This window comes from Panthera pardus, unplaced genomic scaffold, assembly GCF_024362965.1.
Source record: "Panthera pardus isolate Hobbes unplaced genomic scaffold, ASM2436296v1 HiC_scaffold_6, whole genome shotgun sequence".
NCBI lineage: Eukaryota > Metazoa > Chordata > Mammalia > Carnivora > Felidae > Panthera > Panthera pardus.
The window spans coordinates 13,289,345-13,309,330 of record NW_026526991.1 but is presented as its reverse complement, the minus strand read 5'-3'; positions in this window follow the sequence as shown (position 1 = coordinate 13,309,330).

Below are 19,986 nucleotides of genomic sequence, written 5' to 3'. Positions count from 1 at the left end.
CCTGAACCAACCCTTGGCCAGGGAAATGAGACTACACTTAGACCAATTAGGATCAATTCCTGAACTCAGGGGTATGAGTGTCCTAAGGCTCGTGGCTTGTGGAGCAGGCAGAAGGAGAAGTGGACAAAAAGATACTGGGTAGGCAACCAACTCAGTCCACCATGAGTATGCATCAATCCACGAAGGTACATACCTTCCAACTGATCTGACCACCAGGAGGACGTTTGATGGAAAAATACTCTTAGGACATGGAAGAGATTTTCAAGTCATATATATACTTGGTGCTAAGATTTTGACTGAAGACTGGTTCCATGTGGAACCCTTTTAGAACTCATGGGAGAGAATCAAATCAAATTCGGAGAGTAGACCAGTTAGGATGTGACCTCTGATGATCAACCTTCTGAAATGGGGACAGAGGCTGCATGACCTGGCTGTTTCTTTTCATCTCTCTGTGTGATATGCCTGTTGCTTGTCTTTGGATATGGCTTGATCATGGAGATGGGCATAAGGTTGAAGCTGTATAAGAATGAGGAGGCATTAGTGAGGGAGCAGGCTTTTTTTGTCATTTGTATAAAAGCCTCAGTTAAAATTCACCTAGTGAGGGGCACCTGGGTGGCTCAGTCGGTTAAGTGGCCTACTCTTGATTTTGGCTCAGGTCATGACCTCACAGTTTGTGGGATCGAGCCCTGCACTGGGCTCTGTGCTGTCAGCATGGAGCCTGCATGGGATTCTCTCTCTCCCTCTCTCTGCCCCTCCCTTTCTCTCTCTCTCTCTCTCAAAATAAATAAATACACTTAAAATAAATTTCCTAGTAAACTAGGCTGAAGATATTCATGGCCCTGTTTCCATGATGTCATGAAACAATGGTTGCAATAAAATCTCCTAAGATTCTGCAAACCAGATTTATTTCTGAATCCTTTTCATTACTCTGGACTCCCAAAGGGTCCCAGAAACCCAGAGAGAGAGTACAAAATACATGAATTCATTCTTTTTTTTTTTTAAGTTTATTTATTTTGAGAGAGATACAGTGTGAATGGGGAAGGGGAGAGAGAGAGAGAGAGAGAGAGAGAGAGAGAGAGAGAGAGAATCCCAAGTAGGCTCTATGCTGTCAGCTTGGAGCCTGATTGGGGCTTGAACTCATGAACTGTGAGATCATTACCTGAGCTGAAATCAAGAATCAGATGCTTAACTGACTAAGCCACCCAGGTGCCCTTTGTCATTCTTGTATTCAATAAGCATTTAAGGGGTGCCTGGGTGGCTCAGTCAGTTAAGAGTCTCACTTTGGGTCAGGTCATGATCTTACAGTTCATGGGTTTGAGCCCCACATCAGGCTCTGTGCTGACAGCTGGAGCTTAGAGCCTGCTTTGGATTCTGTGTCTCCCTCTCTCTCTGCCCCTCCCCTGCATGCTCTCTCTCTCTCTCTCAAAAATAAATAAACATGGGGTACCTAGGGGCTCAGTCAGTTAAGCGTCTGTCTTCAGCCCAGGTCATGATCTCACAGTCTGTGAGTTTGAGCCCCTTGTCCGGCCCTGTGTTGACAGCTCAGAGCCTGGAGCCTGTTTCAGATTCTGTGTTTCCCTCTCTCTCTGCCCCTCCCCCACTTATGCTCTGTCTCTCTTGCTCTCAAAAATAAATAAAACATAAAAATAAATAAATAAACATTAAAAATTTTTTTAAAAAAGCACTTAAACCACATACTCATAATGGCGGCTAATTTGTGTTCATTTCTGTGGCTTTCCATAACAAGGTACCACAGTGGGTTGACTCAAAACAACAGAACTGTATCATCTCACAGTTCTGGAGAGTAGAAGTCCAAAATCAAGGTGTTGGCAGGGCAATGCCCTCTCTCCAGGCTTTAAGGGAGGATCCTTCCCGGCTCCTTTGTAGCCTCTGCTATTTGCTGGCAATCCTTGCCATTCCTTGGCTTATAGAAGCTCACTCCAATCTCTCTCTCTTCCTTCACATGGTGTTCTCCCCATGTCTTTACATTATCTTCCCTCTGTGCATGTCTGTGTCTCCGTGTCCAAATTCCCCTTTCTCATAAGGACATCAGTCATATTGGATTAGGTCCTACCCTAAGGACTTCATCTTAACTTGATTACATCTGCAGTGACCCTAGTTCCAAATAAAGTCACAGTCGCAGATACCAGGGGTTAGACTCAGCATATCTTTTTAGGGGACACAGTTCAGCCCGTAGTACTACTAATAATATGTATTGGTACTATTCTAAGTACTGTTCTACATATATACTGATATAGTTCTCACAAAAGTTCTGTGAGATAGTTACTATCATTCCTAATTTATAAATGAGGAAGCTAAGTGTTGAAGGAGTTGGTTAACCAGGACAAGGTCATATAGTTAGTAAGTGGCAGATTTGGAATTCACACCCAGGTAGTCTTAGTTCAGAGGCTGGTAATTAAACAACAGCACCATACTGCCTCTTCATGTCCTTCCTTACTGTGTGATGCAGGCTGTGTATGCCAAGGGCACAGAGTGAATGAAGTCTAGTAAAGTGGCCAACACAAGCTAGGTGGTAGATGTATGCTAAAAGGAAGGGAGAAACAAAGGAACGGAGAGAAGAAAGATATGAATTCTCTATCACTCATTTATTCAATTATTCTTTTAGAAAGTATTTACTGGAGAGCTGTTAGACATGGGGATCCAGAAATGAATCAGAAAGATTATTTACCAAGGGGTCCTGTAAATGAAATAAATTAAATATATTGTAGAAGAGAATCCCCATCAATCCATTTGATTGGTCGACACATTGGATATGTTCTGTGTTCTAGAACTTGTGGGGTTCTCAAATGAATGATTGACATCATTGAATCATATCAGTGATAAATGATGAGTGGTAACTGAATGAATGGTATTGTCGATGCAATGATATATCACCGTTAAGGAACCTACTGTCTAGTAGGAGAGGGAGAGAGATTTCTAGAAAACAGACAAAATATTCAGTAATACCCAATATGTACATGGGTTTATATCATAATCATCCCCAAATCCTCACAACACTAATGAAGAAAATATTATTATTTTCATCTCGCTAAAGGAAATAGGTTCACAGAGGGGCGGTGATATGCCCAAAGTCACCCAGCTGGCACTTAGGAGAGCCAAGACTCACACCTAGGATGGCTACAAGTCCATGGCTCCATGCATGGCTACTCTTTTCCCCTTAACCACAAAGCAAGATGGGATGAATGCCACCAAAAAGATAAGAAAAGCTCATCAGAAGATCCTATTGGCTGCGGTGAGGGCATGAGGCTCTGAGTAGACAGGACATTGGTCAGACACATTTTGACCAATGTCAGATGTCAAACGTACAAATGGTTCTTGCTAACCCCAGGAATACCTGATGTTCACATGAATTCCAACAAGGAGAATTAAAAAAAAAAAAAAAAAAAAACAACTAGTGGAACAAAAGGAAAGTTCTGGGTTCTGGCCACTGTCTGGGCAGGATATACATTTATCAGAAGCTGCTTGATGGAGCTGTGCTAGGGAGCCAGTTTACATTATGTTTACAGAAGCAGAACGAGAGGGGCGCCTGGGTGGCTCAGTCGGTTAAGCGTCCGACTTCAGCTCAGGTCACGATCTCGCAGTCTGTGAGTTCGAGCCCCGCGTCGGACTCTGGGCTGATGGCTCAGAGCCTGGAGCCTGCTTCTGATTCTGTGTCTCCCTCTCTCTCTGCCCCTTCCCCGTTCATGCTCTGTCTCTGTCTCAAAAATAAATAAACGTTAAAAAAAATTGAAAAAAAGAGAAGCTGAACGAGAGCAAAGCATAAATGACTTATAATTAGTGCCTACAATATTCCAAGCACTGTGCTAGTTGCATTGCTCTTGAAATCCCACATCACCTTTACAATGACCTGGAGGTCTGGTCTTATTTATCTCTATTTTGTGGAAAGGAACACTGAAGCCAGGAAAGTCTAAATTTCTTGCCCAGTGTCACACAGTTGTATGCCACTGCAACAAGAGAGGCTCCCCCAGCCCTGGAGGATATGGCATCAGGATGACAGACAGAAAGAGAAAGGCCGACCCCAAAGCCAAGAACCTCCTGCCCTAATACTTCTTAATCTACAACAGTAGCCACAAGGGGATAAACAGAGAGACAGAGACAGAAAAAGAACTGGGTCCTCTCACATCCAGAGGGAGTCTCAGCGCTCACACTGCAGGGGTGAGGAAGAGGAAGAGAGCCCTGGTGTGTCTACACTGACTGACCTGTTCACCCATTGAACAGCTGACCCTTTGAACACATAGCCCAATTTGTGTCTTGCGATCTAATTCACCAGTTTGGCATTCTTCTGTTTAAGGAGGTAGAGATATTTGTCCCAGACCCTGGCTCATCCCAAAGGAGGGGAATGGCTGGGCCTAGGGGGTGGGGACCAAAGAGTGCTGAGCCCCACTAGAGGTCAACACATGCACTGTCTCATCTGATGCTCACGTCACCCCTGGCATATAGATATTATTGTTTCTATATTACAGGTGACAATCTGAGATGTCCAAGAGGAGAAGCGCCCTGCCCAAGGTCATTGCCTACTAATGGTAGATGTGGTATTAGAACCCATGCTTCCAAAGCCCTTATATGTGCCCCTTTATATGGCCCCAAGGCTTATGAATGAGCAGGTGGGCAGCCTGCTTGCTGTTATGGTACCATAACCAGTAGGAGAGGATGACTCTGACTTTCCCTGGTCGTGCTCAAGGCCATGCCGGTTCTCAGCAAATCTGAGCCCCCACTGTTTCTTCTTTAGAGGATCCTGGCTGCTGACGGATGAGTCCCTGACCCAGGAGGGGTCTGAGGTGCTAAAGAAAAGAGAAGTAGGTCACCCTTTTGGCTGAGTCTCCAGATCTGCTTCAGAGATAACTGCTTATAGGTTACCACATTTCTATGTTTGGTGCAGGGAGTTGTACATGGTGACTGAGGCTCAGATTTGGGACCGGGGATCTTTTAGGAGTCCGGAAATGTTAAGTTCTAGGGGTGCCTGGGTGGCTCAGCCTGTTGAGTGTCTGACTCTTGATTTCAGCTCAGGTTATGATCTTGCAGTTTGGGCGATGGAGCTCCACATTGAGCTCTGCAATGACAGTGCAGAGGCTGCTTGGGATTCTCTCTGTCTCCCTCTCTCTCTGTCCCTCGCTGCTTGTGCTCTGTCTCTCCCTCTCAAGATAAATAAATAAACATTAAAAAAAGAAACTTTAAGTTCTAAGAAGAAATAGAAGCAGAATGAAGAGATTGACAGAATGGAGGAGGCCAGAGGGAAGAGCAGTGATGGCAAATGAGTGCCTTAGGGGTCTTTCCATAATAGAGAAGAGTGGAAAGGTGGGCCCCTGATTCTGGTTGCATTGGCCCACACATCCCCATCCTCTCTTCTGGTATTGAATCCCTTTCTACACTCTGTCTCTGTGATTAAGTGGGAGTGACCATCCCATCAGATCCAGAAATGGGCACATTAGTCAGGCTGCCTCATCACTCAAGTGCCCCTGGTCAACATGATTGGTTTAGACTCGAACACCTGACTTTAATCAGCATGAATTCCAGAAATTTTGCAGGAATAGTTGAGAAATAATAGTTCTTTTTTTCCCACAGGGATTATCACCCAAAATAATAATAATAATAATAATAATAATAATTAATAATAATAATTTGAGCCTGGAGATGCATGAATCTCCATGTGGGCAGGGCTTATTTAAGGATGAAACCAACCAAGTAGGAAACAAGGCCAAGAGGTGGGGGAGCAGTGGGAGAAGAACGAGACAGACGGAGAAAGAAAGAGACAGACAGACAGATAGACCACTGTGTAAGTAGATGGACCCAACAGTACTGAAATCAGCAACCATCCTTTTCAGTTACGTGAATCAGTAAGTTCTCACTGCTGAGGTTGAGATTTCCTGTCAATACAACTGAAAATGGCCTGGTCTTGGACAACGCATGCATGGTGTGTGGGAATAGCATGCCAGTTTCAAGATGCATGAGCTTGGTGCGTTCCCTTTACCTCTGCTAAAATGCTAAGATGAAGAATAATTGATATTCAAGGTCACTTCCTCTATGAATAATTGTAATGGTGTCTAATATTCATCGAGCACTTGCTATCTGCCAGGTACTGAGATAATATATTTATACTCTTTGTTACTCATCACAGTCCTAGGGGATAGATCCTGTAATGATCTCTGTGTTACAGATGTGTAAACCGAAGTGCAAATAGTCAAGCAGTGCTCTTGAGGTTGGAGAGTTGCTAAGTGGCTTAGCCAAGATATGAGCCCAGTGGTCTATCCACTAAAACTGCGCTCTTAACCACTATACCAAGAGAATGAAACATTCTGGCAGATGGACAGCAGGTGGTGGGGTGGAACCAGACCTGGATGAGAATCAGGACACCCTCATTCTAGTCTCTGCCCTGCCGTTAAGTTGTTCGTCTCTAGAGAAGTCATCTCCCCTCTCAGGGCCTTGTTTATTTTCATGTGTTCAGTGAGGGAGTTGGTCTAGATGTTCTCTAAAAGCCTATCTAGTTTTAACATTCTGTGATTTAGTGACAGAAGCTGTTACATAGATCATGTTCATTTTCCTCTCCGGACAGTAGATGTGTTCAAACCACTGACTACTGGGCCCAGAACTGTTCTCATTCAGACCACAGTTGGCAAAAGAGCAACCAACAGGCAACTTGGCCTTGAACGGACTTCTTTCAAAATCTAAGGCATTCCTGATATCAGGTCAATGGAGCACACAGTTCCATAGCTCTGTGGATTGTTTTGGGAAGAAGAATAGAGTCAATCAGGGTTTTTGGTTGCAAGCAACAGAAACCAACCCTGGGTTTCTTAGGTGCAAGAAGATTCACTGGCAGGGTGAGGGGCATCTGGGTGGCTCAGTCTAAAGGAGGCTGAGGGGCACCTGGGTGGCTCAGTCAGTTGAGCGTCTGACTTTGGCTCAGGTCACAATCTCATGGTTCATGGGTTTGAGCCCCACGTCAGGCTCTGTGCTGACAGCTCAGAGCCTGGAGCCTGCTTCAAATTCTGTCTGTCTGTCTGTCTGTCTCTCTCTCTCTCTCTGCCTGTGTCTCTCTCTTTAAAAAAAAATTAAGGAGGCTGAGACTGGGCAGGGAAAAGGGGAGGAGCTGGGGAGAGCTAAGGAGAACTCGGCATAGGAGCCCCAACCATGGGTCCCAACCAGGGAGTCTGGCGTGCACACATCCACCACTCACCTGAGTCCTGGGAAGAGTGGCCAGTGGGTCAGTTTGGCTCACAAGCCCATCCCTTGGCTGTTCTGTTCTGTGGCAGAGGGGCAGGAGATCCTGTAGATGGAGGGGTTCTGTAGTGAGAGGCCTTGCCAGGATGCACACTTCACTGTACCTATGGGTACAGGTGTTCCCCAAAAGGTAGTCAGGTGCTCTTAGGAGAGGAATGACTCCTGAGCAATCCAAACGGTAAACATCCTCTTCAAGGGCATAAACTACAATGATACTTCAGAACGCTCAGTAGTAAATGTAGAAATATTTTTTTAAAATACAACAAAAATCTTAGAGCTCTTCCTTAATTCCCCTCTTCTTTTATCTTTCCCTTTATTTCTCTTTTGCATCCACAAATATTTTTGTGAACCTTTTTTTTTTATGCAGATGGATGCATTGCATCAAGCCCCTGTAGCCGGGCCGCCTGGATTGGAACCCCATCTCCACTACTGCTTCATTAGGGAACTTTAGATAATTTACTGAACCTCTCTGGGCCTCAGCTTTTTCATAGGGTCTGTAGTAAGCATCCTATAATGTTTGGATGCAGTTGTCATCACAAAGCTGTACAAAGAGTAAGCTGGAAAGCTTGCCTTCCAGGAGTGCCCCAGCTAAGAAAGGAGCTGAAATTTCATTGATGTGTGTTTAGTCTGTGACTGCCGTATAAAAACATTAGCAAAATCACACTGGCGTGCAAAACAAGCATGTATTTTCACTCATGCAGATGCTGGATTGGCTGGGATTTGGCTGGTCTAGGTTAGGCTGGGCTTGGTTTCAAGTTGTAGTTTGGGTCCTTCTGATCCTCTTAGAGCAGCATGTACCTCCAGGATGTTCTCCTGGCAAAAGGCAGAAATGCATAAAGACAGGGGCGCCTGGGTGGCTCAGTCGATTGAGCATCTAACTTGGGCTCAGGTCATGATCTTGTGGTTCGTGAGTTCGAGCCCCGCGTGGGGCTCCGTGCTCACAGTTCAGAACCTGGAGCCTGCTTCTGATTCTGTGTCTCCCTCTCTCTCTGCCCCTCCCCCACTTGTGCTCTCTCTCAAAAATAAATGAACATTTAAAAAAGAAGGAAATGCAAGAAGACAGGCCCAGCTCTGCAGGTCCATTTCAAGCTTCATCTTGAGTCACATTCTCTAACAATCCCATTGGCCAAAGCAAGTCACACATCAAAGCCCAACGTCAAGTACTCCTGACCACACCAAGAATGCAGATCTATAATATCGCAGGGTAGTAAAAGGTTTGGGGCTGGTAATGCAGCCTCCATCATGTTTATTTAATGTCAAGTAGAAGGTTAGAGACATGATCAGAGAGATACAGATAGAAGTGTCAAACTAACTCAGAAGTCGAAGACCTCACTTTGAACTGGTGGAGAATTCAAGGGAAATATTGTGGAAAAGGAAGTGATTGTGATCAGTCTTGCAAGATGATGAAGAGATAGTGAGCCCCTACAGAACAGAGTAATGTGTATAGCTCTCAGCCAGCCTGGCGACAGTATTAACCATCTGGCACGAATAAACAAAGAAATCGTGATGAAGAAGCTTATTTATTTTACTCGCTCAGAAGAGGCTGGTGCCCTTCTCAGTTGAAAAGGAGAATGACATTTACTGGGATGTTGGAGGGTAGAGATGAAAACCCAGTGGGTAAGGTCAAAATGGGCGGTGACGAAGTGCAAAACGAGTTTTGCTATAAAGTTGAGCAAAGCAATGGGGTAGCAGCTGCAGGAAGGTGGGGTTGAGAAATGTGAGGATTAATTTTTATGTGTCAACTTGACTGGGTCATGGTGTGCCCAGATATGTGGTTAAACATTACTTCTGGGTGTGTCTGTGTGTGTTTTTCTGGATGAGATGAGCATTTGAATTCATAGATTGAGTAAAGGCAATTGCCCTCTCCAGTGTGGGTGGGCATCATCTAATCTGTTCAGAGGTTAGATAGAACAAAAAGGTGGAGGAAGGGGGCATTTGCTGTCTCAGCCTGACTGAGCAGCGATATCCATCTTCTCCTTCCTTGGACTGGGACTCTGATCATCAGTGCTACTGGTTCTCAGACCTTCAGACTTGGACTAGAACTCACATCATTGGTTCTCCTGGTTCTTGGGTTTTTGGACTTGGGTTGGAACTACACCACTGGCCTCCAATGCTTGTAGGGTCTCCAGCTTGCAGATGGCAGACTGTAGGACTTCTCCACCTCCAGAGTTGCATGAACCCATTCCTCATAATACACTCTTAAAAGATGTAGCTATAGATTTTTTCTTGAAACATACAAGAACTTTATTTTTAAAACTTTTAAACTAATAATCAGTAGAGAGGAATCTTCTCTAACTTGATCTCATCTTTCTTAAAATGTCCTTGACTTTTTCAAAATCATCTTGTTCAAAAGCTCTGCTTGTGTGGTCAGTCAATTCTTTCTGTTTACAGATACAGATATATTGGTTGGATCTGCTTCTCTGGAGTACCCTGACTAATACAAGAGCATGGGCACGCTAGGGTGCTGAGGGTAGTTGCTAGAAGAGAGATCCCACTAAGGTGGGGGAACGGGGAAGCAAATGTGAGAGCAGTATTCTTGTAGAGGTGAGACAGGAGGGGGTCCGCCACACAGGAGAAGAACTAGACTTTTAACAGGAGCATGTGTATTTTCGGCAATAGAAGGGAACGCAGTACATGGGATTAGATCTGGCGGGTTCATGTATGTCAGAGGAGCTTATTGGGGTTCTCATTGCTTCTATGCTTTCAAAGTCCCAGAAGGCATTACTATCAGCTGAGATTAGAGTAGGGAAGGACATGTGGAAGACTTGAGAAGAGAGAAAATTGACAACTATTTTCTAGAAGAGAGAATGAAGGGGCAAAGGAAAAAATTATTATTATGCTGTTGGATATACCTAAAGGGCCCATATGAATTTGATGGCCACAGGGCCAAATAAGCCCAGCGAAAATGTGTGCATGTGCGTGTGTGTGTGTGTGTGTGTGTGTGCATGTGTGTAAATATGCATATCTTATGAACAGGTTCACTTGTTTGGGTAGGAAATATCTAACCAAGATTCTTTTATTTCTCCAGGTTAATGAGATAATTATATAATAATATAATTAATTATATAATTATAAATTATATAATTTATATAAATTTATATAAATTATATAATTTATATAAATTATATAAAAAAATAATAATTCTTTTATTTCTCCAGGTTTTCTCTCTTGAAGGGAGAAAAAAGGAAAGTATTTGAAGATGTACATAAGGGAACATAAAATCGGAGCTCGATAAGCAGGGAAATAAGCATATGAAATGGGATTTGGGAAAGTGGTGGCAGAATCAGTATATTGAAGGTCCTTGTTGGATTCAGAAGTCATTGGTGTTGGGAAAAGAGAAAGAATGGGCTGGACACTTCAAAGGAGGTAGGGCCTAGGATGCACAAAACTGTTGAGGAGGGAGTGCAATCAGGAGTAATGGTAAAACCAAATGTGATTCTAAGAATGAGAGCCTGGGTTAGGTGGACAATGAAATCATTGAACTAGAAGACATAAAGAAACCTAGGGAATGTGGTATTGGGAGGATCTTACGTAGAGATACTGAAATAATTGAGAATAGTATCAGAGAGTGTTGAGGTGACCCAGGTACTAAAATCTTTGATGGATGAGGAGGATTGGTCCAGACTTCTGTAGACAAGTGCAGGAAGGGGTGGGGTAGTGAATGGTGTATAAGCTGATGGTATAAGCTTCAAAGCCAAGGTTTTTCCATGGGGAAAGCAGTGAAAATTATTTGAGAAAAAAACACTGATGAGTAGGCAGGCAAGCACCATACCAGGTCCAGTGGTGCAGAGGGATTTGGGGGAAATCAGCCAGCTCTGGAAAACTCTGTAGGAGATTAACTGTCTGTCTTTAGTTAGGGCCAGGCTTCACTGAGAGGAGGAACATGAAGGAATAACTCAGAGAAGAAGAGAGAATATAAGGGACTTTGCTGATAATGGACTATGAGTTCCAGAGGGCAGAGAATAGAGTTTCCCAGAAATGAAGCAAGGTAGGCGAGTGGTTAAATAAAAGAGTATACATCACCAGCTGGGATTGAGAGTCAAAATGATAAGTGCTATCCAGAGAGTCTGGCAAGTCTGGTGGTTCTGACAAATAGAAATACAGGCATGATGAGGTTGGTCTTGTGCATTCCCCAGGCAGTTTGTGGTGGTGAGGTTGTGGGTATGTTCCTTGTGTATGAGTGGGGGTTGGTCAGAGGGTTGTATGCATTAAAACTTTTTTTTTTAACATTTATTTATTTTTGAGAGACAGAGACAGAGCATGAGCAGGGGAAGGGCAGAGAGAGAGGGAGACACAGAATCCAAAGCAGGCTCCAAGCTGTCAGCACAGAGCCTGATGTGGGGCTTGAACTCACAAATCACGAGTTCATGACCTGAGCCAAAGTCGGATGCTTAACCGACTGAGCCACCCAGGCACCACGAGGGTTGTATGCATTTGTTCGTTCATTTGTTTGTTTGTTTACTTTTTATTTATTTATTTTTTTAATATGAAATTTATTGTCAAATTGGTTTCCATACAACACCCAGTGCTCATCCCAAAAGGTGCCCTTCTCAATACCCATCAGGGTTATATGCATTTGAGGATCAAGCCGATCTCTGGGGCTTTGCCATTTTTTCTACAAAATATTACTATAAAGCACATTTTGAAAAGACATTTTATCACTATGTTAAAAAAAAAAAACCTTTGTAAAATTAATCTAAAGTGGACATAAAATTAGTCAGAAGAAATAACATAAAACAACAGAAAAGTTTAAATGTGATCTGGTGGATCTCAGGAAAAAAAAAAAACAGAGAGAAGGATAAAAATAAAACCATCACAAGAAGGAAGATTTTTACAAGAGGAGGCACAATAATAAAGACTTCCACATGGCTGAAAACATAATGAGTGAGGTGGAAGAGAGATTAAGAAAAGTGAGTTAAATGAAATGTCCCTGGAGAGAGGACGAGAATGGATTCGAAATAAAACAATAGTGTTGGAAGGTGGATAAAGGGGATACAACATACACATAATGGGTGGTCTCTATTTTTGTTTTTGTTTTTGTTTTTAGTTTCCTTTTAACACAGGGAGAGAATACATCTTTTTAAATAGTAGGATGGGGGCACCTGGGTGGCTCAGTTGGTTGAGAATCCACTTTCAATTCAAGTCATGATCTGTGTTCGTGGGTTCAAGCACTGCATCAGGCTCTGTGCTGACAGCTCAGAACCTGGAGCCTGCTTTAGATTCTGTGTCTCCCATTATCTCTGCCTGTCCCCTGTTCACACTTTCTCTTGCTCTGTCTCTCAAAAGATAAAACGTTAAAAAATTTTTTTCTTAAATAGTGGGATGGAAAAACAACCAAAACATAATTCATGAAAAATTTTCAGAAATTACATGTGCACACACACACACACACACTCACACACCCTGGGGATATTGGCCTGGAATGATAAACCCTATAATAACTAGGCCAAGTAGGAAATCAGACTGTTTAATGAAAGATTTAAAAACCTTAAGTGATGAAGACAAAGAAAGGTACCGAATATGATTGTTTTAATATGCTGTGCTTGTCCTGTTCTCAATGTTTCCACGTGGAAACATTGCTTCACTCCTCCTGACCTCTCTCTGTCTCTCTTGGCTTCTTTAGACACCCTGCCCCAGGGGAGGTGAAGGGATTTATCTATTTGGTAAATTTAGAAGCAAATGGATCACACTCATCTCAGCTCTTCCTGGTTTCTCCTTGCGACTGAGCTGCCCTTAGGGTAAATGAGTTCTAAGCTTCTCCTTGAGGCAGTGCACCTTATCTTTGCTCAGAGCCCCAGGCCAATCCTGGCAGGTTCGTCTGTGTCTGAGAAGGTAAGTCCCTTCAATTCTGGGGTTCAGTTTTAGAGAGCATACACATCCAACCTAGTCTTTATCAATAATAAAAACAATACTTTGGCTTGATATTCTCATCTCTCAAAGTACATTTTCGTACACAGGTGCGGGAGGGGATGTTGTTTATTGGACCCTTACAGAAGACCCGAACTGGGACACCTTGTGGCTCAGTTGGTTGGGCATCGGACTCTTGGTTTCGGCTCAGGTCATGATCTCACAGTTTGTGAGTTTGAGCCCCGCATCAGGCTCTGTTGGATTCTCTTTCTCCCTCTTCCTGCATCACACACTTCCTTGTCCTCTCTCTCTCTCGATGGATAAATAAACTTTAAAAAACAAAAACAAAAGACCCTAACCAACAGTGATGATTTGGGGTTTCTGAGGGGCCCGACTCAATGAGTGAATATTCGTAGTGCACTTAGGCTGGTGTCTGGAATGTTGTGGGTCCTTGCTAATTGCAGCGAAATGAGTAAGTGGCAGGTTTTAGCACCTCGGAAGAAAATGACAGCTAGTCAGTCTCTGGTGTGGCAGAAAGCAAGGACAGGCAAGAGCAGGAACTGTAGAAGAGTCATCCTCTCCATCTGCGCACAGAAAAAAGACACAGGGACTTTGCAGAGGAAGAGAATGATCCAGATACGGCAGAGGTCAGTGGAGACAGACCTGGGGACACAGAGGGATGGATCTGGGGCCATCTTGCTTCCTGTTGGCTTCTCAGTTACTGGCTCCCGACCCTTGTGGGGCCCGGCAGTGTTCTACTCCCTTGGGTTTCGTAACTCACCCACGTGTCCCGTTAATAACCCCTGCACCCCCTCCCCACTTCTATGTTTGCTGCTTAGGCTCATTTGAAGTGGGTTGTTTTTACCTTCAGCCAAAGGACTAACACATGAGATGCTAAGGTCCAGAGCAGCTGGAGGATGCTTTCTAAGTTTATAGAATTTTTGAGAATTTTGAGTCTGGGCAAACAGCCAGAATACTCTATGGTAAGAGCAAGGGCACTTTTCCTGGCAAGGAAAGGACCACTGGGTTTTCCTCAGCTAACGGTGGAGGGTGGGTCTGTAGTCCAGCTGTCACGGGGACCATCAGACTTGGAGAGAAGCCACGGGCGGCCAGGGATGTTAAATAAAAACGCAAAGGCTACTACGTAGCAGTTAAAATCCCAAAGTGCCCGGCTTGTGACTCACCAGTGACGTGTAGAGCTCCTGAATTCGAACCAGTTGGGCACTACATTAATTCCACTGTGTAATTCTCTGAATTCTACAGTCTCACAGATGGAGTCCAAAAACTGAAATAACAGCCTGTTCCATTCTGATGTGAGTCCTCATTTGCCTGCACCCTGCTTTCTCAGGAGCCCAGGGAGACTGATTGCAGACCCTGGACTTCATTGGGCTTGAACTAATAAGTACGGCGAGCGTGTATTCTGGGACGGAGGTACCCAGGAAGCTGGTAATCGGATGGGAGGAACGTTCACCACACAAGCCAGGACGGAGATGAGCTTCCACATGGGGGTGGGGGTGTGTGTAAATAATTCCAGTTAATAAATAGATCCAAACCCTGGATGGATAAAGTGTGGTCGTAGCTTAGCACTCTTAGCACTCTCACAACAGGGTCTGGCACAGAGCAGCAAAGAATTAGTTGAATATCGAACGAAGTCTGTCGAGCCTCCCCCGCTTGTTCTTATATTGCACGTTTCTCTCTTTGGTAGCGTTTAACACAATAATGTTTCCACTTACCTAAGTATTTATTTGATCAATGCCTGTATTCCCAAGGAGAGAAGCAGGCAGATGAAGGGGGAGTGTTTACATTTGCCCGTTATTGTTTCCCAAGAGCCTAGCACTGGGTCTTCATGTTGTTTGATCTTAATAAATATTTGCGGGATGGATAAACAATGTCTCGATTTGCAAAGTGTATGCTTGGCAGACACTCGGCTCAGAAGCCTGGGTGTTTAATTTGGAGGGAGGTCAATGTCCCTGCCCATGGCCATTTGAGTGATTTCTTGGCAAGGCCCTGAGTTTTCTGTCTCCTCTCCTGCCCGGATGCTAAGGGACTGGCACCTTAGTATTGGACCTATTCTTTCTCTCCTTCTTGGAATGAAGTTGATCTTTATCAAATCAGGCTCTGCCAAAACTAAATGTATCAATCCCAGCTGTCTGTCACTTCCCAAGAGACTCATTATGCAGAACCATAAGGACACAATTTATAGCCGGCATACTGCACAGATCACCTGTGGGTACAGCTGTCTGGGTGCTGTCTTGCCTCTGTGGACCTTATCCTTTGCTTCACTCTTGTATGGTCAACTGGGTCTTTCTTGAACCACTGAAGTGAAGCTGGGGAAGAGACCGAAACGCTGGGCTTCTCCTGCTGCCTGTAGTGCAGTGCCCAGCCCTAGCAACGGGGCCTGTCTCTTTGGAGCCGTGGCTGAGGTTTTTGCTGCAGCAGGATGGGGTTCTCTGCTTTCTTCACTTCTTTTTTGTGCCTTGTTGGTGCTTGTTCTGTGTCTTGATGGGACTTGATGATGCAGGTGCAGGGGTGGTGGCTGAGACGTCTGGCCTGTACACAAAGGGCCACATCAGAAAGAAATCGGGCCCCCTGGGGAAGTGGTGGAAGAGCAAGGAGGGAGACTGAGACATTGTGCACTTTCAGGTGTTCCTGGAGAGAAGACTGCAAGGTAACTTGCAAGGTAACTTGCAGGTAACTTGCAAGGTAACTTGCAAGGTAACTTGCAGGTAACTTGCAAGGTAACTTGCAAGGTAACTTGCTTGCCCCAGGCCTCCTTGATTTGAAAGTGGCAAAGCTTAATCGAACAACAACAAAAAGTTTAAGAAAGAAAAAAAAAAAAAGGAGGATTTTATTGACCTGGATTACTGGGGAGTCCCAGGGGTGAAGGAAGCATTTAGGCCTGACTGGACCCAGGCACTTGGAAAATACCTCCAGGAATCAGTCTTTCTTTCTTGGTTCTGCTTTCTTCTAGAAAGGCTTTGTCCTGGGACACTGGGTGGCTCAGTTGGTTAAGCATCTGACTTTTGATCTTGGCTCAGGTCATGATCTCATGGTTTGTGAGATCGAGCCCCACATCAGGCTCTGCACTGACAGCACAGAACCTGTTTGGGATTTTCTCTCTCTGTCTCTGTCTCTCTGCCCTTCCTTCAAGCTCTCATGCTCTCTCTCTCTCAAAAGAAGAAAGAAAGAAAGAAAGAAAGAAAGAAAGAAAGAAAGAAAGAAAAGAAAAGAAACAAAGAAAGAAACTTAAAAACTATGAAAAAAGAAGAAAGCCTTCACTTTTAGGCAGGCTTTCTACATGGGGTGGACAACATGGCTGCTGATAAATTGGGGCTGACATCATTAATTTGCTGGATTTATCAAATAAAAATATAAGAAGCTCAGTTAGATTTGAATTTCAGATAACTTAATACATTTAAAAAATATTGTATGTTGCATGCATAAGTATACCCCATGCAATGTTTGGCATATACTTACACTAAAAATGCATTTAGCATTCTGTATTTTTGCTAGCAACTATCATCCTCATAGCCAATAGCTTCAGAGGAAAGAGCACGACTCCCACTCTCACACAGTCTATTCTTAAAATGATTCTGAATGACTAGCCTAGGGGAAATATTCATCCCTATGGTTGGTGAGTTTGGTCCGTGTAATGAAAGACCCCAGTGGGAAGAGACAGTTGTCAGCCAGTAAATATTTGTTAAGTACTACTTTGTGCCAGGCTTCATTTTTAGGTGCTGGAGATTCAGCTGTGAGCAAGACAGAGGCACCCTGGCTGCAAGGAGCTTACTTTCTACAATGGGAGCGGGCAGACAATGGATACATACACTTCTGAGTAAATAGATAATTTCATGTAGAGATAAGCAAAGCATTATGGAGAAGATAAAGTAAAGTGCTGTGATGGGAAGTGTCTGGCACTGTCATGGGTTGAATTATGTCTGTCCCCCACCACCTTGCCCAAATACATGTTGAAATCCCCCAGTGCCTATGAAACGTGACCTCATTTGGAAAGAGGGCCTTTGCGGATGTAACGATGAGGCCATACTGTGTTAAGGTGGGTCCTGCTCCAATGACTGGTGTCCTTGTGAAAAAAATGTGGACATGGACACAGAAAGGACAGTGCCATGTGGCATGCAGGCGGAGACTGATGTGATTCAGACTTTCAGCCTTCAGATCTGTACGAGAATACATTTCTGTTGTTTTAAGCCACCCACTGTAGTCATTGATTTCTTTGGCAGCCCCAGGAAACTAGCATGGGGCAGAGGGTCGGCTGAGGGGTCAGGGAAGGCCTCTGTGAGGAAGTGACCTTGGGGTTGAGGCTGGAAGGATAAGCAGAGACAGCTGTAGGGACATCTAGGGAAGGGTGATTCCAGAAGGACCAGAAGGTGTGGAGCCCTGCTGTCAGGCATGGTGGCACATCAGGGACCTGTGGCAGGAGCAGAGAGGAAAGAGAATGGGGCGGGGGGAACACTCAGATGACTGGGAAGCTCCCTGAGGGTGGGGAGCCTGGGGCAGTAAAAGCTCGGTTTGCACCCCAGCTTTGCCACTTCCTCACTGTGTGATCTGAGAATGCAGATCTGAGTTTCTTCAAATATAAAATGTTCATGCAAATGCTTCTGAATCCAAGAGCTAGCTCCCAGGCCTTCTTGGCTTGTTGTTTCCGTGACCTTGGATTTTCTGTGAAATTTTATTCCTATTCTAAACCCACACGTCCTTTCGTTGCCTGTTGTTGTCATTTGCAGTCTGTCTTGATCATACCTCCTAAAACGCTTTCACCTTACAGACTGGTGTTCTGCCTAAATTCCCTTGGCCTTGCACAATATCCTTGTCTATTCCTGGTTTTGCTTTTACTGCCTCCTTCTGGGTGCAGATAGCTCATTGCCCTAAGCCGGGCTCCACGAATGAGCAAAGACACTGCACTAGTAATTTAGAGCTGGGAATTAGTCTTGAGCAAACAGATTTGCACTGCGACGTCCGTCCCTTCTCTTAGGACTAAATAGCCTGCAAGTGCACAGAGGCTAGGGTTAGGGGATTCGGTACAGGGGGAGAAATATCACTGGCCTTGATGCGTGAGGATGATCTCATGACCTTGTCCTCATAAGCATCACATTGCAGTCAACTGGCCCAGATTCATGGAGAGACCCCTTCTCTGATACTGAATAAGGATGGCTTTTCCTTAATCTTGTGGTTCTCAAATTTGCGTGAACATCAGAATCATCTGGAGGGCTTTTTATAGCACAAATGGCTGTAGCCCCGCCTCAGAATTTCTGATCCAGTAGGCCTTGGGTGGGGCCTGAGAATTTGCATCTCTAACAAGTTCCTAGGGGGTGCTGAAGCTGCTGGCCTGGGGACCACACTTCCCACTGCCCTGAATTAACAGAGAAAGTTGAGTGCCACAAAACCGTCAGACCCACAGGGAGCGAGGGAGAAAGAAAGCCTCCGGGAAGATGGGGCTTAGTCATTCAGAAAGTGAGTCCCAGTGGGGAACTCAAAGCACCAAGGTCCTCCAAAATCTTATACTTCGGAAGACAGAATGGAAGAAGAACTAAGAAAGGCTGTGTATAGGAGACAACATTTGGACTGAAGCGGTGTAGTGAGGGGAAAGATGAGGAAAGACATTTTAAGGGCCAGGGTCAGAGTGGGTGAAGAAGGCACAGAGGCAAGAAAGGGTGAGGGACTGGTGGCCAGTCCTATGGTTTGGTTAGGACTTCACCTGTTTTGACCACAAGCTACAGCAAGACACAGATTTTACATTGTACACTCAATACGACGAACACTTTATTGCACTTATGCCGGTATACATTTTTAGTTATCTGCTACAGACCTTCATGAAAGTCACCTTTCTGTGTTCAGTGCACCCTAGATTTTCTATCTTCTTCCACACGGTTCTACAGTATATTGAGGCAGTATTGCATAGTGATGAGGAACATGGCCTCTGACACCATGGCTGCTTGGGTGCAAGCCTACCTTAATCACCTTGGGCAATTTATTTAATCTCACCATGTGATGGTATCCTCATCTGTAAAACAGGGATGGCAATAGTGCCTACATCACTGGGTCAGTGTGAGAAGTCCGTGAATCTGTGTGAAGGATTGAACACAGAGCCTGCTGTATGGTAAAAGTCATGTGAGTGTTTGCTCTTTTGCTGTGAACCACATTACAAATGCTGGTCACAACACACTCGATTGATTTCAGGACCTTCTTGATGAGCCACTGCCTGCAGCTTGGAGACCTATAGAATAGAGGTGTGGAAAAGTAGCTAAAGCAGAAGGGCAGATATGGTGGTTTGGATCCATAGCAGGGAGGCTTGCCAGTGTCAGAGTAAGGACTCTGCACGTTCGTCATTGGACAGCTGGGAATGTCTAACAGTTTTATTTGGACAGCGATGTGACCAGAGCCATGTGGAGGGCCGTGATCTGGCTGGAAGGTGAAAGCCATCTGGGAGTGAAAACGGGGTGGAGTGGAGATAGACTGTGGTCCTGGCGAGAGGCGATGTGGAGTCCACGAGGGCAGAACAGTGGGAATGAGGAGGGGGAAGGAACAGGAGCCCTGGAGGCCACATGGTGAGCCTTTACCACTAAAGCTGAATTGCCGCTTGAAGCCAGCATTTGAAGATCTGTATCTCCTTTGTCACCCCGACTAAGAGAAACTTAAGTGGGGGGAGCCTCCCCCCACTTAGCTTCCTCTGAAGATGTAAATGAAATGGGAAGGAATTCTAATACAAAAAAGAGAGTTCTTTATAGCCCAGCAAGGGCTAATCTTGGGTCCACTCCTCAGCAGGTCCTTGGGGCTGGCAGCAGTATTCAAGTGAGATAAAATTCCTCAAAGGCCTGGGAAAGTAACTGAAGTCTCTCCGGATGCTGAAGAATAATCCTCAGAGATTAAAGCAGCATCTGTGACCAA